The following is a 19,982-nucleotide window of genomic DNA, read 5'->3' on the forward strand; positions in this document are numbered from 1 at the left end:
CCGAGGTTCTCGAGGGTGCTGAGAACGATTTTGTGATCATTTTTCGAATCGAAGATGGCCAACGCTCAAAAGTATGATAACTACATTATGGGTATCGTACCCGAGGTTCTCGAGGGTGCAGAGAACGATTTGGTGATCATTTTTCAAATCCAAGATGGCAGCCGCACAAAATTATGATTTTAGCTGTATGAATATCGTGCCCGAGGTTCTCGAGGGAGCAGGGAACAATTCTGTGATCATTTTTAAATCCGAGATGGCCGCTGCTCAAAATTATGATAACTACATTATGGGTATCGTATCAGAGGTTCTCGAGGGTGCAGAGAACGATTTTGTGATCATTTTTCAAATCCAAGCTGGCCGCCGCTCAAAAGTATTATAACTACATTATGGGTATCGTATCTGAGGTTCTCTAGGGTGCTGAGAAAGATTTTGTGATCATTTTTCAAATCCAAGATGGCCGCCGCACAAAATTATGATTTTAACAATATGGATATCGTGTACGAGGTTCTCGAGGGTGCTTAGAACAATTTTGTGATCATTTTTCAAATCCAAGATAGCCGCCGCACAAAATTATGATTTCAGCAATATAGATATTGTACCCGAGGTTCTCGAGGGTGAAGAGAACGATTTGGTGAACATTTTTCAAATCCAAGATGGCCGCCGCACAAAATTGTGATTTTAGCAATATGGATATCGTGTCCGAGGGCAGAAAACAATTCTGTGATCCATTTTTAAATCAAAGAGGGCTGCCGCAAACAATTATATTTTCAGCAATATGGTAATCGTGTCCCAGGTTCTCGAGGGTGCAGAAAACAATTTTGGGATCATTTTTTAATCCGAGATGGCCGCTGCTCAAAATTATGATAACTACATTATGGGTGTCGTATCAGAGGTTCTCGAGGGTGCAGAGAACGATTTTGTGATCATTTTTCATATCCAAGATGGCCGCCGCTCAAAAGTATTATAACTACATTATGGGTATCGTATCCGAGGTTCTCGATGGTGCTGAGAAAGATTTTGTGATCATTTTTCAAATCCAAAATGGCCGCCGCACAAAATTATGATTTCAGCAATATGGATATCGTGTCCGAGGTTCTTGAGAGTGCAGAAAACAATTCTGTAATCCATTTTTAAATCAAAATGGGCTGCGCAAACAATTATGTTTTCAGCAATATGGTAATCGTGTCCCAGGTTCTCGAGGGTGCAGAAAACAATTTTAGGATCATTTTTAAATCCGAGATGGCCGCTGCTCAAAATTATGATAACTACATTATGGGTATTGAATCAGAGGTTCTTGAGGGTGCAGAGAACGATTTTGTGATCATTTTTCAAATCCAAGATGGCCGCCGCTCAAAAGTATTATAACTACATTATATGTATCGTATCTGAGGTTCTCGAGGGTGCTGAGAAAGATTTTGTGATCATTTTTCAAATCCAATATGGCCGCCGCACAAAATTATGATTTCAGCAATATGGATATCGTACCCGAGGTTCTCGAGGGGGCACAAAACAATTCTGTGATCCATTTTTAAATCAAAGAGGGCTCCCGCAGACAATTATGTTTTCAGCAATATGGTAATCGTGTCCCAGGTTCTCGAGGGTGCAGAAAACAATTTTAGGATCATTTTTAAATCCGAGATGGCCGCTGCTCAAAATTATGATAACTACATTATGGGTATCGCATCAGAGGTTCTTGAGGGTGCAGAGAACGATTTTGTAATCATTTTTCAAATCCAAGATGGCCGCCGCACATAATTGTGATTTTAGCAATATGGATATCGTGTCCGATGTTCTCGAGAGTGCAGAAAACAATTCTGTGATCATTTTTGTAATCCAAGAGGGCTGGCGCAAACAATTATGTTTTCAGCAATATGAATATCGTGTCCGAGGTTTTCGAGGGTGCAGAAAACAATTTTGGGATCATTTTTAAATCCGAGATGGCTGCCGCTCATAATTATGATAACTTTATTATGGGTATCGTATCAGAGGTTCTCGAGGGTGCAGAGAACGATTTTGTAATCATTTTTCAAATCCAAGATGGCAGCCGCTCAAAAAGATGATAACTACATTATGGGTATCGTATCCGAGGTTCGCGAGGGTGCTGAGGACGATTTTGTGATAATTTTTCAAATCCAAGATGGCCCTCGCACAAACTATGATTTCAGCAATATGGATATCGTGTCCGAGATTCTCGAGGGTGCAGAGAACGATTTGGTGATCATTTTTCAAATCCAAGATGGCCGCCGCACAAAATTATGATTTTAACAATATGGATATCGTGTCCGAGGTTCTCGAGGGTGCAGAGAACAATTCTGTGATCATTTTTCAAATCCAAGATGGCCGCAGCACAAAATTATGATTTCAGCAATATGGATATCGTGTCCGAGGTTCTCGAGAGTGCAGAAAACAATTCTGTGATCCATTTTTAAATCAAAATGGGCTGCCGCAAACAATTATGTTTTCAGCAATATGGTAATCGTGTCTGAGGTTCTCGAGGGTGCAGAAAATAATTTTGGGATCATTTTTAAATCCGAGATGGCCGCCATGCAAGATTATGATCACAAATATATAGGTATCGTATCCGAGGTTCTCGAGAGTGCAAAGAACGATGTGGTGATCATTTTTGAAATCCAAGATGGTTGCCACTCAAAATTATGATAACTACATTATGGGTATCGTATCTGAGGTTCTCGAGGGTGCAGAGAACGGTTTTGTGATCATTTTTAGAATCGAAGACGGCCGCCGCTCAAAAGTATGCTAACTACATTAAATGTATCGTATCCGAGGTTATCGAGGGTGCTTAGAACAATTTTGTGATCATTTTTCAAATCCAAGATGGCCGCCGCACAAAATTATGATTTCAGCAATATGGATATTGTACCCGAGGTTCTCGAGGGTGAAGAGAACGATTTGGTGAACATTTTTCAAATCCAAGATGGCCGCCGCACAAAATTGTGATTTTAGCAATATGGATATCGTGTCCGAGGGCAGAAAACAATTCTGTGATCCATTTATAAATCAAAAAGGGCTGCCGCAAACAATTATGTTTTCAGCAATATGGTAATCGTGTCGCAGGTTCTCGAGGGTGCAGAAAACAATTTTGGGATCATTTTTAAATCCGAGATGGCCGCTGCTCAAAATTATGATAACTACATTATGGGTATCGCATCAGAGGTTCTTGAGGGTGCAGAGAACGATTTTGTGATCATTTTTCAAATCCAAGATGGCCGCTGCTCAAAAGAATTATAACTACATTATGGGTATCGTACCCGAGGTTCTCGAGGGTACTGAGACCGATTTTGTAATCATTTTTCAAATCCAATATGGCCGCCGCACAAAATTATGATTTCAGCAATATGGATATCGTACCCGAGGTTCTCGAGGGGGCAGAAAACAATTCTGTGATCCATTTTAATATCAAAGAGGGCTCCCGCAAACAATTATGTTTTCAGCAATATGGTAATCGTGTCCCAGGTTCTCGAGGGTGCAGAAAACAATTTTGGGATCATTCTTAAATCTGAGATAGCCGCTGCTCATAATTATGATAAGTACATTATGGGTATCGTATCAGAGGTTCTCGAGGGTGCAGACAACGATTTTGTGATCATTTTTCAAATCCAAGATGGCCGCTGCTCAAAAGAATTATAACTACATTATGGGTATCGTACCCGAGGTTCTCGAGGGTACTGAGAACGATTTTGTAATCATTTTTCAAATCCAAAATGGCCGCCGCACATAATTGTGATTTTAGCAATATGGATATCGTGTCCGAGGTTCTCGAGAGTGCAGAAAACAATTCTGTGATCATTTTTGTAATCCAAGAGGGCTGCCGCAAACAATTATGTTTTCAGCAATATGAATATCGTGTCCGAGGTTTTCGAGGGTGCAGAAAACTATTTTAGGATCATTTTTAAATCCGAGATGGCCGCTGCTCAAAATTATGATAACTACATAATGGGTATCGCATCAGAGGTTCTTGAGGGTGAAGAGAACGATTTTGTGATCATTTTTCAAATCCAAGATGGCCGCCGCTCAAAAGTATTATAACTACATTATGGGTATCGTATCTGAGGTTCTCTAGGGTGTTGAGAAAGATTTTGTGATAATTTTTCAAATCCAAGATGGGCCTCGCACAAATTATGATTTCAGCAATATGGATATCGTGTCCGAGATTCTCGAGGGTGCAGAGAACGATTTGGTGATCATTTTTCAAATCCAAGATGGCCGCCGCACAAAATTATGATTTTAACAATATGGATATCGTGTACGAGGTTCTCGAGGGTGCAGAGAACAATTTTGGGATCATTTTTAAATCCGAGATGGCCGCCATGCAAGATTATGATCACAAATATATAGGTATCGTATCCGAGGTTCTCGAGAGTGCAAAGAACGATGTGGTGATCATTTTTGAAATCCAAGATGGTTGCCACTCAAAATTATGATAACTACATTATGGGTATCGTATCTGAGGTTCTCGAGGGTGCAGAGAACGGTTTTGTGATCATTTTTAGAATCGAAGACGGCCGCCGCTCAAAAGTATGCTAACTACATTATATGTATCGTATCCGAGGTTATCGAGGGTGCTTAGAACAATTTTGTGATCATTTTCAAATCCAAGATGGCCGCCGCACAAAATTATGATTTCAGCAATATGGATATTGTACCCGAGGTTCTCGAGAGTGAAGAGAACGATTTGGTGAACATTTTTCAAATCCAAGATGGCCGCCGCACAAAATTGTGATTTAAGCAATATGGATATCGTGTCCGAGGGCAGAAAACAATTCTGTGATCCATTTTTAAATCAAAGAGGGCTGCCGCAAAAAATTATGTTTTCAGCAATATGGTAATCGTGTCCCAGGTTCTCGAGGGTGCAGAAAACAATTTTGGGATCATTTTTAACTCCGAGATGGCCGCTGCTCTAAATTATGATAACTACATTATGGGTATCGTATCAGAGGTTCTCGAGGGTGCAGAGAACGATTTTGTGATCATTTTTCATATCCAAGATGGCCGTCGCTCAAAAGTATTATAACTACATTTTGGGTATCGTATCCGAGGTTCTCGATGGTGCTGAGAAAGATTTTGTGATCATTTTTCAAATCCAAGATGGCCGCCGCACAAAATTATGATTTCATCAATATGGATATCGTGTCCGAGGTTCTCGAGAGTGCAGAAAACAATTCTGTAATCCATTTTTAAATCAAAATGGGCTGCCGCAAACAATTATGTTTTCAGCAATATGGTAATCGTGTCCCAGGTTCTCGAGGGTGCAGAAAACAATTTTAGGATCATTTTTAAATCCGAGATGGCCGCTGCTCAAAATTATGATAACTACATTATGGGTATCGCATCAGAGGTTCTTGAGGGTGCAGAGAACGATTTTGTGATCATTTTTCAAATCCAAGATGGCCGCCGCTCAAAAGTATTATAACTACATTATGGGTATCGTATCTGAGGTTCTCGAGGGTACTGAGAACGATTTTGTAATCATTTTTCAAATCCAAGATGGCCGCCGCTCAAAAAGATGATAACTACATTATGGGTATCGTATCCGAGGTTCTCGAGGGTGCTGAGAAAGATTTTGTGATCATTTTTCAAATCCAAGATGGCCGCCGCACAAAATTATGATTTCATCAATATGGATATCGTGTCCGAGGTTCTCGAGAGTGCAGAAAACAATTCTGTAATCCATTTTTAAATCAAAATGGGCTGCCGCAAACAATAATGTTTTCAGCAATATGGTAATCGTGTCCCAGGTTCTCGAGGGTGCAGAAAACAATTTTAGGATCATTTTTAAATCCGAGATGGCCGCTGCTCAAAATTATGATAACTAAATTATGGGTATCGCATCAGAGGTTCTTGAGGGTGCAGAGAACGATTTTGTGATCATTTTTCAAATCCAAGATGGCCGCCGCTCAAAATTATGATAACTACATTATGGGTATCGCATCAGAGGTTCTTGAGGGTGCAGAGAACGATTTTGTGATCATTTTTCAAATCCAAGATGGCCGCCGCTCAAAAGTATTATAACTACATTATGGGTATCGTATCTGAGGTTCTCGAGGGTACTGAGAACGATTTTGTAATCATTTTTCGAATCGAAGATGGCCAACGCTCAAAAGTATGATAACTACATTATGGGTATCGTACCCGAGGTTCTCGAGGGTGCAGAGAACGATTTGGTGATCATTTTTCAAATCCAAGATGGCAGCCGCACAAAATTATGATTTTAGCTGTATGAATATCGTGCCCGAGGTTCTCGAGGGAGCAGAGAACAATTCTGTGATCATTTTTAAATCCGAGATGGCCGCTGCTCAAAATTATGATAACTACATTATGGGTATCGTATCAGAGGTTCTCGAGGGTGCAGAGAACGATTTTGTGATCATTTTTCATATCCAAGATGGCCGCCGCTCAAAAGTATTATAACTACATTATGGGTATCGTATCCGAGGTTCTCGAGGGTGCTGAGAACGATTGTGTGATCATTTTTCTAATCGAAGATGGCCAACGCTCAAAAGTATGATAACTACATTATGGGTATCGTACCCGAGGTTCTCGAGGGTGCAGAGAACGATTTTTGGATCATTTTTAAATCCGAGATGGCCGCCGCACAAAATTATGATTTTAGCAATATGGATATCGTGACCGAGGTTCTCGAGGGTGCAGAGAACGATTTTGGGATCATTTTTCAAATCCAAGAGGGCCGCCGCACAAATTTTATGATTTTAGCAATATGGATATCGTGTCCGAGGTTCTCGAGAGTGCAGAAAACAATTCTGTGATCCATTTTTAAATCAAAATGGGCTGCCGCAAACAATTATGTTTTCAGCAATATGGATATCGTGTCCGAGATTCTCGAGGGTGCAGAAAACAATTTTGGGATCATTTTAAAATCCGAGATGGCCGCCGCACAAAATTATGATTTTAGCAATATGGATATCGTGTCCGAGGTTCTCGAGAGTGCAGAAAACAATTCTGTGATCCATTTTTAAATCAAAATGGGCTGCCGCAAACAATTATGTTTTCAGCAATATGGTAATCGTGTCCCAGGTTCTCGAGGGTGCAGAAAACAATTTTAGGATCATTTTTAAATCCGAGATGGCCGCTGCTCAAAATTATGATAACTACATCATGGGTATCGCATCAGAGGTTCTTGAGGGTGCAGAGAACGATTTTGTGATCATTTTTCAAATCCAAGATGGCCGCCGCTCATAAGTATTATAACTACATTATGGGTATCGTATCTGAGGTTCTCGAGGGTGCTGAGAAAGATTTTGTGATCATTTTTCAAATCCAATATGGCCGCCGCACAAAATTATGATTTCAGCAATATGGATATCGTACCCGAGGTTCTCGAGGGTGCTGAAAACGATTTTGTGATCATTTTTCGAATCGAAGATGGCCAACGCTCAAAAGTATGATAACTACATTATGGGTATCGTACCCGAGGTTCTCGAGGGTGCAGAGAACGATTTGGTGATCATTTTTCAAATCCAAGATGGCAGCCGCACAAAATTATGATTTTAGCTGTATGAATATCGTGCCCGAGGTTCTCGAGGGAGCAGAGAAAAATTCTGTGATCATTTTTAAATCCGAGATGGCCGCTGCTCAAAATTATGATAACTACATTATGGGTATCGTATCAGAGGTTCTCGAGGGTGCAGAGAACGATTTTGTGATCATTTTTCAAATCCAAGATGGCCGCCGCTCAAAAGTATTATAACTACATTATGGGTATCGTATCTGAGGTTCTCTAGGGTGCTGAGAAAGATTTTGTGATCATTTTTCAAATCCAAGATAGCCGCCGCACAAAATTATGATTTCAGCAATATAGATATTGTACCCGAGGTTCTCGAGGGTGAAGAGAACGATTTGGTGAACATTTTTCAAATCCAAGATGGCCGCCGCACAAAATTGTGATTTTAGCAATATGGATATCGTGTCCGAGGGCAGAAAACAATTCTGTGATCCATTTTTAAATCAAAGAGGGCTGCCGCAAACAATTATATTTTCAGCAATATGGTAATCGTGTCCCAGGTTCTCGAGGGTGCAGAAAACAATTTTGGGATCATTTTTTAATCCGAGATGGCCGCTGCTCAAAATTATGATAACTACATTATGGGTGTCGTATCAGAGGTTCTCGAGGGTGCAGAGAACGATTTTGTGATCATTTTTCATATCCAAGATGGCCGCCGCTCAAAATTATTATAACTACATTATGGGTATCGTATTCGAGGTTCTCGATGGTGCTGAGAAAGATTTTGTGATCATTTTTCAAATCCAAGATGGCCGCCGCACAAAATTATGATTTCAGCAATATGGATATCGTGTCCGAGGTTCTTGAGAGTGCAGAAAACAATTCTGTAATCCATTTTTAAACCAAATGGGCTGCGCAAACAATTATGTTTTCAGCAATATGGTAATCGTGTCCCAGGTTCTCGAGAGTGCAGAAAACAATTTTAGGATCATTTTTAAATCCGAGATGGCCGCTGCTCAAAATTATGATAACTACATTATGGGTATCGAATCAGAGGTTCTTGAGGGTGCAGAGAACGATTTTGTGATCATTTTTCAAATTCAAGATGGCCGCCGCTCAAAAGTATTATAACTACATTATGGGTATCGTATCTGAGGTTCTCGAGGGTGCTGAGAAAGATTTTGTGATCATTTTTCAAATCCAATATGGCCGCCGCACAAAATTATGATTTCAGCAATATGGATATCGTACCCGAGGTTCTCGAGGGGGCACAAAACAATTCTGTGATCCATTTTTAAATCAAAGAGGGCTCCCGCAAACAATTTTGTTTTCAGCAATATGGTAATCGTGTCCCAGGTTCTCGAGGGTGCAGAAAACAATTTTAGGATCATTTTTAAATCCGAGATGGCCGCTGCTCAAAATTATGATAACTACATTATGGGTATCGCATCAGAGGTTCTTGAGGGTGCAGAGAACGATTTTGTAATCATTTTTCAAATCCAAGATGGCCGCCGCACATAATTGTGATTTTAGCAATATGGATATCGTGTCCGATGTTCTCGAGAGTGCAGAAAACAATTCTGTGATCATTTTTGTAATCCAAGAGGGCTGCCGCAAACAATTATGTTTTCAGCAATATGAATATCGTGTCCGAGGTTTTCGAGGGTGCAGAAAACAATTTTGGGATCATTTTTAAATCCGAGATGGCTGCCGCTCATAATTATGATAACTTTATTATGGGTATCGTATCAGAGGTTCTCGAGGGTGCAGAGAACGATTTTGTAATCATTTTTCAAATCCAAGATGGCCGCCGCTCAAAAAGATGATAACTACATTATGGGTATCGTATCCGAGGTTCGCGAGGGTGCTGAGAACGATTTTGTGATAATTTTTCAAATCCAAGATGGCCCTCGCACAAACTATGATTTCAGCAATATGGATATCGTGTCCGAGATTCTCGAGGGTGCAGAGAACGATTTGGTGATCATTTTTCAAATCCAAGATGGCCGCCGCACAAAATTATGATTTTAACAATATGGATATCGTGTCCGAGGTTCTCGAGGGTGCAGAGAACAATTCTGTGATCATTTTTCAAATCCAAGATGGCCGCCGCACAAAATTATGATTTCAGCAATATGGATATCGTGTCCGAGGTTCTCGAGAGTGCAGAAAACAATTCTATGATCCATTTTTAAATCAAAATGGGCTGCCGCAAACAATTATGTTTTCAGCAATATGGTTATCGTGTCTGAGGTTCTCGAGGGTGCAGAAAATAATTTTGGGATCATTTTTAAATCCGAGATGGCCGCCATGCAAGATTATGATCACAAATATATAGGTATCGTATCAAAGGTTCTCGAGAGTGCAAAGAACGATGTGGTGATCATTTTTGAAATCCAAGATGGTTGCCACTCAAAATTATGATAACTACATTATGGGTATCGTATCTGAGGTTCTCGAGGGTGCAGAGAACGGTTTTGTGATCATTTTTAGAATCGAAGACGGCCGCCGCTCAAAAGTATGCGAACTACATTATGGGTATCGTATCCGAGGTTATCGAGGGTGCTTAGAACAATTTTGTGATCATTTTTCAAATCCAAGATGGCCGCCGAACAAAATTATGATTTCAGCAATAAGGATATTGTACCCGAGGTTCTCGAGGGTGAAGAGAACGATTTGGTGAACATTTTTCAAATCCAAGATGGCCGCCGCACAAAATTGTGATTTTAGCAATATGGATATCGTGTCCGAGGGCAGAAAACAATTCTGTGATCCATTTTTAAATCAAAGAGGGCTGCCGCAAACAATTATGATTTCAGCAATATGGTAATCGTGTCGCAGGTTCTCGAGGGTGCAGAAAACAATTTTGGGATCATTTTTAAATCCGAGATGGCCGCTGCTCAAAATTATGATAACTACATTATGGGTATCGCATCAGAGGTTCTTGAGGGTGCAGAGACCGATTTTGTGATCATTTTTCAAATCCAAGATGGCCGCTGCTCAAAAGAATTATAACTACATTATGGGTATCGTACCCGAGGTTCTCGAGGGTACTGAGAACGATTTTGTAATCATTTTTCAAATCCAAAATGGCCGCCGCACATAATTGTGATTTTAGCAATATGGATATCGTGTCCGAGGTTCTCGAGAGTGCAGAAAACAATTCTGTGATCATTTTTGTAATCCAAGAGGGCTGCCGCAAACAATTATGTTTTCAGCAATATGAATATCGTGTCCGAGGTTCTCGAGGGTGCAGAAAACAATTTTGGGATCATTTTTAAATCCGAGATGGCTGCCGCTCATAATTATGATAACTATATTATGGGTATCGTATCAGAGGTTCTCGAGGGTGCAGAGAACGATTTTGTAATCATTTTTCAAATCCAAGATGGCCGCCGCTCAAAAAGATGATAACTACATTATGGGTATCGTATCCGAGGTTCGCGAGGGTGCTGAGAACGATTTTGTGATAATTTTTCAAATCCAAGATGGCCCTCGCACAAACTATGATTTCAGCAATATGGATATCGTGTCCGAGATTGTCGAGGGTGCAGAGAACGATTTGGTGATCATTTTTCAAATCCAAGATGGCCGCCGCACAAAATTATGATTTTAACAATATGGATATCGTGTCCGAGGTTCTCGAGGGTGCAGAGAACAATTCTGTGATCATTTTTGAAATCCAAGAGGGCTGCCGCAAACAATAATGTTTTCAGCAATATGGACATCGTGTCTGAGGTTCTCGAGGGTGCAGAAAATAATTTTGGGATCATTTTTAAATCCGAGATGGCCGCCGTGCAAGATTATGATCACAAATATATAGGTATCGTATCCGAGGTTCTCGAGAGTGCAAAGAACGATGTGGTGATCATTTTTGAAATCCAAGATGGTTGCCACTCAAAATTATGATAACTACATTATGGGTATCGTATCTGAGGTTCTCGAGGGTGCAGAGAACGGTTTTGTGATCATTTTTAGAATCGAAGACGGCCGCCGCTCAAAAGTATGCTAACTACATTATGGGTATCGTATCCGAGGTTATCGAGGGTGCTTAGAACAATTTTGTGATCATTTTTCAAATCCAAGATGGCCGCCGAACAAAATTATGATTTCAGCAATATGGATATTGTACCCGAGGTTCTCGAGGGTGAAGAGAACGATTTGGTGAACATTTTTCAAATCCAAGATGGCCGCCGCACAAAATTGTGATTTTAGCAATATGGATATCGTGTCCGAGGGCAGAAAACAATTCTGTGATCCATTTTTAAATCAAAGAGGGCTGCCGCAAACAATTATGTTTTCAGCAATATGGTAATCGTGTCCCAGGTTCTCGAGGGTGCAGAAAACAATTTTGGGATCATTTTTAAATCCGAGATGGCCGCTGCTCAAAATTATGATAACTACATTATGGGTATAGTATCAGAGGTTCTCGAGGGTGCAGAGAACGATTTTGTGATCATTTTTCATATCCAAGATGGCCGCCGCTCAAAAGTATTATAACTACATTATGGGTATCGTATCCGAGGTTCTCGATGGTGCTGAGAAAGATTTTGTGATCATTTTTCAAATCCAAGATGGCCGTCGCACAAAATTATGATTTCAGCAATATGGATATCGTACCCGAGGTTCTCGAGGGTGCTGAGATCGATTGTGTGATCATTTTTCTAATCGAAGATGGCCAACGCTCAAAAGTATGATAACTACATTATGGGTATCGTACCCGAGGTTCTCGAGGGTGCAGAGAACGATTAGGTGATCATTTTTCAAATCCAAGAAGGCCACCGCACAAAATTATGATTTTAGCAGTATGAATATCGTGTCAGAGGTTCTCGAGGGTGTAGAGAACAATTCTGTGATCATTTTTGAAATCCAAGAGGGCTGCCGCAAATAATTATGTTTTCAGCAATATGGATATCGTGTCCGAGGTTCTCGAGGGTGCAGAAAACAATTTTGGGATCATTTTTAAATCCGAGATGGCCGCCGCACAAAATTATGATTTTAGCAATATGGATATCGTGTCCGAAGTTCTCGAGGACGCAGAGAACGATTTGGTGATCATTTTTCAAATCCAAGAGGGCCGCCGCACAAAATTATGATTTTAGGAAAATGGATACCGTGCCCGAGAATCTCTAGGGTGCAGAGAACAATTCTGTGATCATTTTTTAAATCCAAGAGGGCTGCCGCAAACAATTATGATTTCAGCAATATGGATATCGTGTCCGAGGTTCTCGAGGGGGCAGAAAACAATTCTGTGATCCATTTTTAAATCAAAGAGGGCTGCCGCAAACAATTATGTTTTCAGCAATATGGTAATCGTGTCCCAGGTTCTCGAGGGTGCAGAAAACAATTTTGGGATCATTTTTAAATCCGAGATGGCCGCTGCTCAAAATTATGATAAGTACATTATGGGTATCGTATCAGAGGTTCTCGAGGGTGCAGAGAACGATTTTGTGATCATTTTTCAAATCCAAGATGGCCGCTGCTCAAAAGAATTATAACTACATTATGGGTATCGTACCCGAGGTTCTCGAGGGTACTGAGAACGATTTTGTAATCATTTTTCAAATCCAAAATGGCCGCCGCACATAATTGTGATTTTAGCAATATGGATATCGTGTCCGAGGTTCTCGAGGGTGCTTAGAACAATTTTGTGATCATTTTTCAAATCCAAGATGGCCGCCGCTCAAAAGTATTATAACTACATTATGGGTATCGTACCCGAGGTTCTCGAGGGTACTGAGAACGATTTTGTAATCATTTTTAAAATCCAAAATGGCCGCCGCACATAATTGTGATTTTAGCAATATGGATATCGTGTCCGAGGTTCTCGAGAGTGCAGAAAACAATTCTGTGATCATTTTTGTAATCCAAGAGGGCTGCCGCAAACAATTATGTTTTCAGCAATATGAATATCATGTCCGAGGTTCTCGAGGGTGCAGAAAACAATTTTGGGATCATTTTTAAATCCGAGATGGCTGCCGCTCATAATTATGATAACTATATTATGGGTATCGTATCAGAGGTTCTCGAGGGTGCAGAGAACGATTTTGTAATCATTTTTCAAATCCAAGATGGCCGCCGCTCAAAAAGATGATAACTACATTATGGGTATCGTATCCGAGGTTCGCGAGGGTGCTGAGAACGATTTTGTGATAATTTTTCAAATCCAAGATGGCCCTCGCACAAACTATGATTTCAGCAATATGGATATCGTGTCCGAGATTGTCGAGGGTGCAGAGAACGATTTGGTGATCATTTTTCAAATCCAAGATGGCCGCCGCACAAAATTATGATTTTAACAATATGGATATCGTGTCCGAGGTTCTCGAGGGTGCAGAGAACAATTCTGTGATCATTTTTGAAATCCAAGAGGGCTGCCGCAAACAATAATGTTTTCAGCAATATGGACATCGTGTCTGAGGTTCTCGAGGGTGCAGAAAATAATTTTGGGATCATTTTTAAATCCGAGATGGCCGCCGTGCAAGATTATGATCACAAATATATAGGTATCGTATCCGAGGTTCTCGAGAGTGCAAAGAACGATGTGGTGATCATTTTTGAAATCCAAGATGGTTGCCACTCAAAATTATGATAACTACATTATGGGTATCGTCTCTGAGGTTCTCGAGGGTGCAGAGAACGGTTTTGTGATCATTTTTAGAATCGAAGACGGCCACCGCTCAAAAGTATGCTAACTACATTATGGGTATCGTATCCGAGGTTATCGAGGGTGCTTAGAACAATTTTGTGATCATTTTTCAAATCCAAGATGGCCGCCGCACAAAATTATGATTTTAACAATATGGATATCGTGTACGAGGTTCTCGAGGGTGCAGAGAACGATTTTGTGATCATTTTTCAAATCCAAGATGGCCGCCGCTCAAAAGTATTATAACTACATTATGGGTATCGTATCTGAGGTTCTCTAGGGTGCTGAGAAAGATTTTGTGATCATTTTTCAAATCCAAGATGGCCGCCGCACAAAATTATGATTTTAACAATATGGATATCGTGTACGAGGTTCTCGAGGGTGCTTAGAACAATTTTGTGATCATTTTTCAAATCCAAGATAGCCGCCGCACAAAATTATGATTTCAGCAATATAGATATTGTACCCGAGGTTCTCGAGGGTGAAGAGAACGATTTGGTGAACATTTTTCAAATCCAAGATGGCCGCCGCACAAAATTGTGATTTTAGCAATATGGATATCGTGTCCGAGGGCAGAAAACAATTCTGTGATCCATTTTTAAATCAAAGAGGGCTGCCGCAAACAATTATATTTTCAGCAATATGGTAATCGTGTCCCAGGTTCTCGAGGGTGCAGAAAACAATTTTGGGATCATTTTTTAATCCGAGATGGCCGCTGCTCAAAATTATGATAACTACATTATGGGTGTCGTATCAGAGGTTCTCGAGGGTGCAGAGAACGATTTTGTGATCATTTTTCATATCCAAGATGGCCGCCGCTCAAAAGTATTATAACTACATTATGGGTATCGTATTCGAGGTTCTCGATGGTGCTGAGAAAGATTTTGTGATCATTTTTCAAATCCAAGATGGCCGCCGCACAAAATTATGATTTCAGCAATATGGATATCGTGTCCGAGGTTCTTGAGAGTGCAGAAAACAATTCTGTAATCCATTTTTAAATCAAAATGGGCTGCGCAAACAATTATGTTTTCAGCAATATGGTAATCGTGTCCCAGGTTCTCGAGGGTGCAGAAAACAATTTTAGGATCATTTTTAAATCCGAGATGGCCGCTGCTCAAAATTATGATAACTACATTATGGGTATCGAATCAGAGGTTCTTGAGGGTGCAGAGAACGATTTTGTGATCATTTTTCAAATCCAAGATGGCCGCCGCTCAAAAGTATTATAACTACATTATGGGTATCGTATCTGAGGTTCTCGAGGGTGCTGAGAAAGATTTTGTGATCATTTTTCAAATCCAATATGGCCGCCGCACAAAATTATGATTTCAGCAATATGGATATCGTACCCGAGGTTCTCGAGGGGGCACAAAACAATTCTGTGATCCATTTTTAAATCAAAGAGGGCTCCCGCAAACAATTATGTTTTCAGCAATATGGTAATCGTGTCCCAGGTTCTCGAGGGTGCAGAAAACAATTTTAGGATCATTTTTAAATCCGAGATGGCCGCTGCTCAAAATTATGATAACTACATTATGGGTATCGCATCAGAGGTTCTTGAGGGTGCAGAGAACGATTTTGTAATCATTTTTCAAATCCAAGATGGCCGCCGCACATAATTGTGATTTTAGCAATATGGATATCGTGTCCGATGTTCTCGAGAGTGCAGAAAACAATTCTGTGATCATTTTTGTAATCCAAGAGGGCTGCCGCAAACAATTATGTTTTCAGCAATATGAATATCGTGTCCGAGGTTTTCGAGGGTGCAGAAAACAATTTTGGGATCATTTTTAAATCCGAGATGGCTGCCGCTCATAATTATGATAACTTTATTATGGGTATCGTATCAGAGGTTCTCGAGGGTGCAGAGAACGATTTTGTAATCATTTTTCAAATCCAAGATGGCCGCCGCTCAAAAAGATGATAACTACATTATGGGTATCGTATCCGAGGTTCGCGAGGGTGCTGAGAACGATTTTGTGATAATTTTTCAAATCCAAGATGGCCCTCGCACAAACTATGATTTCAGCAATATGGATATCGTGTCCGAGATTCTCGATGGTGCAGAGAACGATTTGGTGATCATTTTTCAAATCCAAGATGGCCGCCGCACAAAATTATGATTTTAACAATATGGATATCGTGTCCGAGGTTCTCGAGGGTGCAGAGAACAATTCTGTGATCATTTTTCAAATCCAAGATGGCCGCCGCACAAAATTATGATTTCAGCAATATGGATATCGTGTCCGAGGTTCTCGAGAGTGCAGAAAACAATTCTATGATCCATTTTTAAATCAAAATGGGCTGCCGCAAACAATTATGTTTTCAGCAATATGGTAATCGTGTCTGAGGTTCTCGAGGGTGCAGAAAATAATTTTGGGATCATTTTTAAATCCGAGATGGCCGCCATGCAAGATTATGATCACAAATATATAGGTATCGTATCCGAGGTTCTCGAGAGTGCAAAGAACGATGTGGTGATCATTTTTGAAATCCAAGATGGTTGCCACTCAAAATTATGATAACTACATTATGGGTATCGTATCTGAGGTTCTCGAGGGTGCAGAGAACGGTTTTGTGATCATTTTTAGAATCGAAGACGGCCGCCGCTCAAAAGTATGCTAACTACATTATATGTATCGTATCCGAGGTTATCGAGGGTGCTTAGAACAATTTTGTGATCATTTTTCAATTCCAAGATGGCCGCCGCACAAAATTATGATTTCAGCAATATGGATATTGTACCCGAGGTTCTCGAGGGTGAAGAGAACGATTTGGTGAACATTTTTCAAATCCAAGATGGCCGCCGCACAAAATTGTGATTTTAGCAATATGGATATCGTGTCCGAGGGCAGAAAACAATTCTGTGATCCATTTTTAAATCAAAAAGGGCTGCCGCAAACAATTATGTTTTCAGCAATATGGTAATCGTGTCGCAGGTTCTCGAGGGTGCAGAAAACAATTTTGGGATCATTTTTAAATCCGAGATGGCCGCTGCTCAAAATTATGATAACTACATTATGGGTATCGCATCAGAGGTTCTTGAGGGTGCAGAGAACGATTTTGTGATCATTTTTCAAATCCAAGATGGCCGCTGCTCAAAAGAATTATAACTACATTATGGGTATCGTACCCGAGGTTCTCGAGGGTACTGAGAACGATTTTGTAATCATTTTTCAAATCCAATATGGCCGCCGCACAAAATTATGATTTCAGCAATATGGATATCGTACCCGAGGTTCTCGAGGGGGCAGAAAACAATTCTGTGATCCATTTTTATATCAAAGAGGGCTCCCGCAAACAATTATGTTTTCAGCAATATGGTAATCGTGTCCCAGGTTCTCGAGGGTGCAGAAAACAATTTTGGGATCATTTTTAAATCTGAGATAGCCGCTGCTCATAATTATGATAAGTACATTATGTGTATCGTATCAGAGGTTCTCGAGGGTGCAGAGAACGATTTTGTGATCATTTTTCAAATCCAAGATGGCCGCTGCTCAAAAGAATTATAACTACATTATGGGTATCGTACCCGAGGTTCTCGAGGGTACTGAGAACGATTTTGTAATCATTTTTCAAATCCAAAATGGCCGCCGCACATAATTGTGATTTTAGCAATATGGATATCGTGTCCGAGGTTCTCGAGAGTGCAGAAAACAATTCTGTGATCATTTTTGTAATCCAAGAGGGCTGCCGCAAACAATTATGTTTTCAGCAATATGAATATCGTGTCCGAGGTTCTCAAGGGTGCAGAAAACGATTTTGGGATCATTTTTAAATCCGAGATGGCTGCCGCTCATAATTATGATAACTATATTATGGGTATCGTATCAGAGGTTCTCGAGGGTGCAGAGAACGATTTTGTAATCATTTTTCAAATCCATGATGGCCGCCGCTCAAAAAGATGATAACTACATTATGGGTATCGTATCCGAGGTTCGCGAGGGTGCTGAGAACGATTTTGTGATAATTTTTCAAATCCAAGATGGCCCTCGCACAAACTATGATTTCAGCAATATGGATATCGTGTCCGAGATTGTCGAGGGTGCAGAGAACGATTTGGTGATCATTTTTCAAATCCAAGATGGCCGCCGCACAAAATTATGATTTTAACAATATGGATATCGTGTCCGAGGTTCTCGAGGGTGCAGAGAACAATTCTGTGATCATTTTTGAAATCCAAGAGGGCTGCCGCAAACAATAATGTTTTCAGCAATATGGACATCGTGTCTGAGGTTCTCGAGGGTGCAGAAAATAATTTTGGGATCATTTTTAAATCCGAGATGGCCGCCGTGCAAGATTATGATCACAAATATATAGGTATCGTATCCGAGGTTCTCGAGAGTGCAAAGAACGATGTGGTGATCATTTTTGAAATCCAAGATGGTTGCCACTCAAAATTATGATAACTACATTATGGGTATCGTATCTGAGGTTCTCGAGGGTGCAGAGAACGGTTTTGTGATCATTTTTAGAATCGAAGACGGCCGCCGCTCAAAAGTATGCGAACTACATTATGGGTATCGTATCCGAGGTTATCGAGGGTGCTTAGAACAATTTTGTGATCATTTTTCAAATCCAAGATGGCCGCCGAACAAAATTATGATTTCAGCAATATGGATATTGTACCCGAGGTTCTCGAGGGTGAAGAGAACGATTTGGTGAACATTTTTCAAATCCAAGATGGCCGCCGCACAAAATTGTGATTTTAGCAATATGGATATCGTGTCCGAGGGCAGAAAACAATTCTGTGATCCATTTTTAAATCAAAGAGGGCTGCCGCAAACAATTATGTTTTCAGCAATATGGTAATCGTGTCCCAGGTTCTCGAGGGTGCAGAAAACAATTTTGGGATCATTTTTAAATCCGAGATGGCCGCTGCTCAAAATTATGATAACTACATTATGGGTATAGTATCAGAGGTTCTCGAGGGTGCAGAGAACGATTTTGGGATCATTTTTCATATCCAAGATGGCCGCCGCTCAAAAGTATTATAACTACATTATGGGTATCGTATCCGAGGTTCTCGATGGTGCTGAGAAAGATTTTGTGATCATTTTTCAAATCCAAGATGGCCGTCGCACAAAATTATGATTTCAGCAATATGGATATCGTACCCGAGGTTCTCGAGGGTGCTGAGATCGATTGTGTGATCATTTTTCTAATCGAAGATGGCCAACGCTCAAAAGTATGATAACTACATTATGGGTATCGTACCCGAGGTTCTCGAGGGTGCAGAGAACGATTAGGTGATCATTTTTCAAATCCAAGAAGGCCACCGCACAAAATTATGATTTTAGCAGTATGAATATCGTGTCAGAGGTACTCGAGGGTGTAGAGAACAATTCTGTGATCATTTTTGAAATCCAAGAGGGCTGCCGCAAATAATTATGTTTTCAGCAATATGGATATCGTGTCCGAGGTTCTCGAGGGTGCAGAAAACAATTTTGGGATCATTTTTAAATCCGAGATGGCCGCCGCACAAAATTATGATTTTAGCAATATGGATATCGTGTCCGAGGTTCTCGAGGACGCAGAGAACGATTTGGTGATCATTTTTCAAATCCAAGAGGGCCGCCGCACAAAATTATGATTTTAGGAAAATGGATACCGTGCCCGAGAATCTCTAGGGTGCAGAGAACAATTCTGTGATCATTTTTTAAATCCAAGAGGGCTGCCGCAAACAATTATGATTTCAGCAATATGGATATCGTGTCCGAGGTTCTCGAGGGGGCAGAAAACAATTCTGTGATCCATTTTTAAATCAAAGAGGGCTGCCGCAAACAATTATGTTTTCAGCAATATGGTAATCGTGTCCCAGGTTCTCGAGGGTGCAGAAAACAATTTTGG

Source organism: Leptidea sinapis, chromosome 38, assembly GCF_905404315.1.
Source record: "Leptidea sinapis chromosome 38, ilLepSina1.1, whole genome shotgun sequence".
Taxonomy (NCBI): domain Eukaryota; kingdom Metazoa; phylum Arthropoda; class Insecta; order Lepidoptera; family Pieridae; genus Leptidea; species Leptidea sinapis.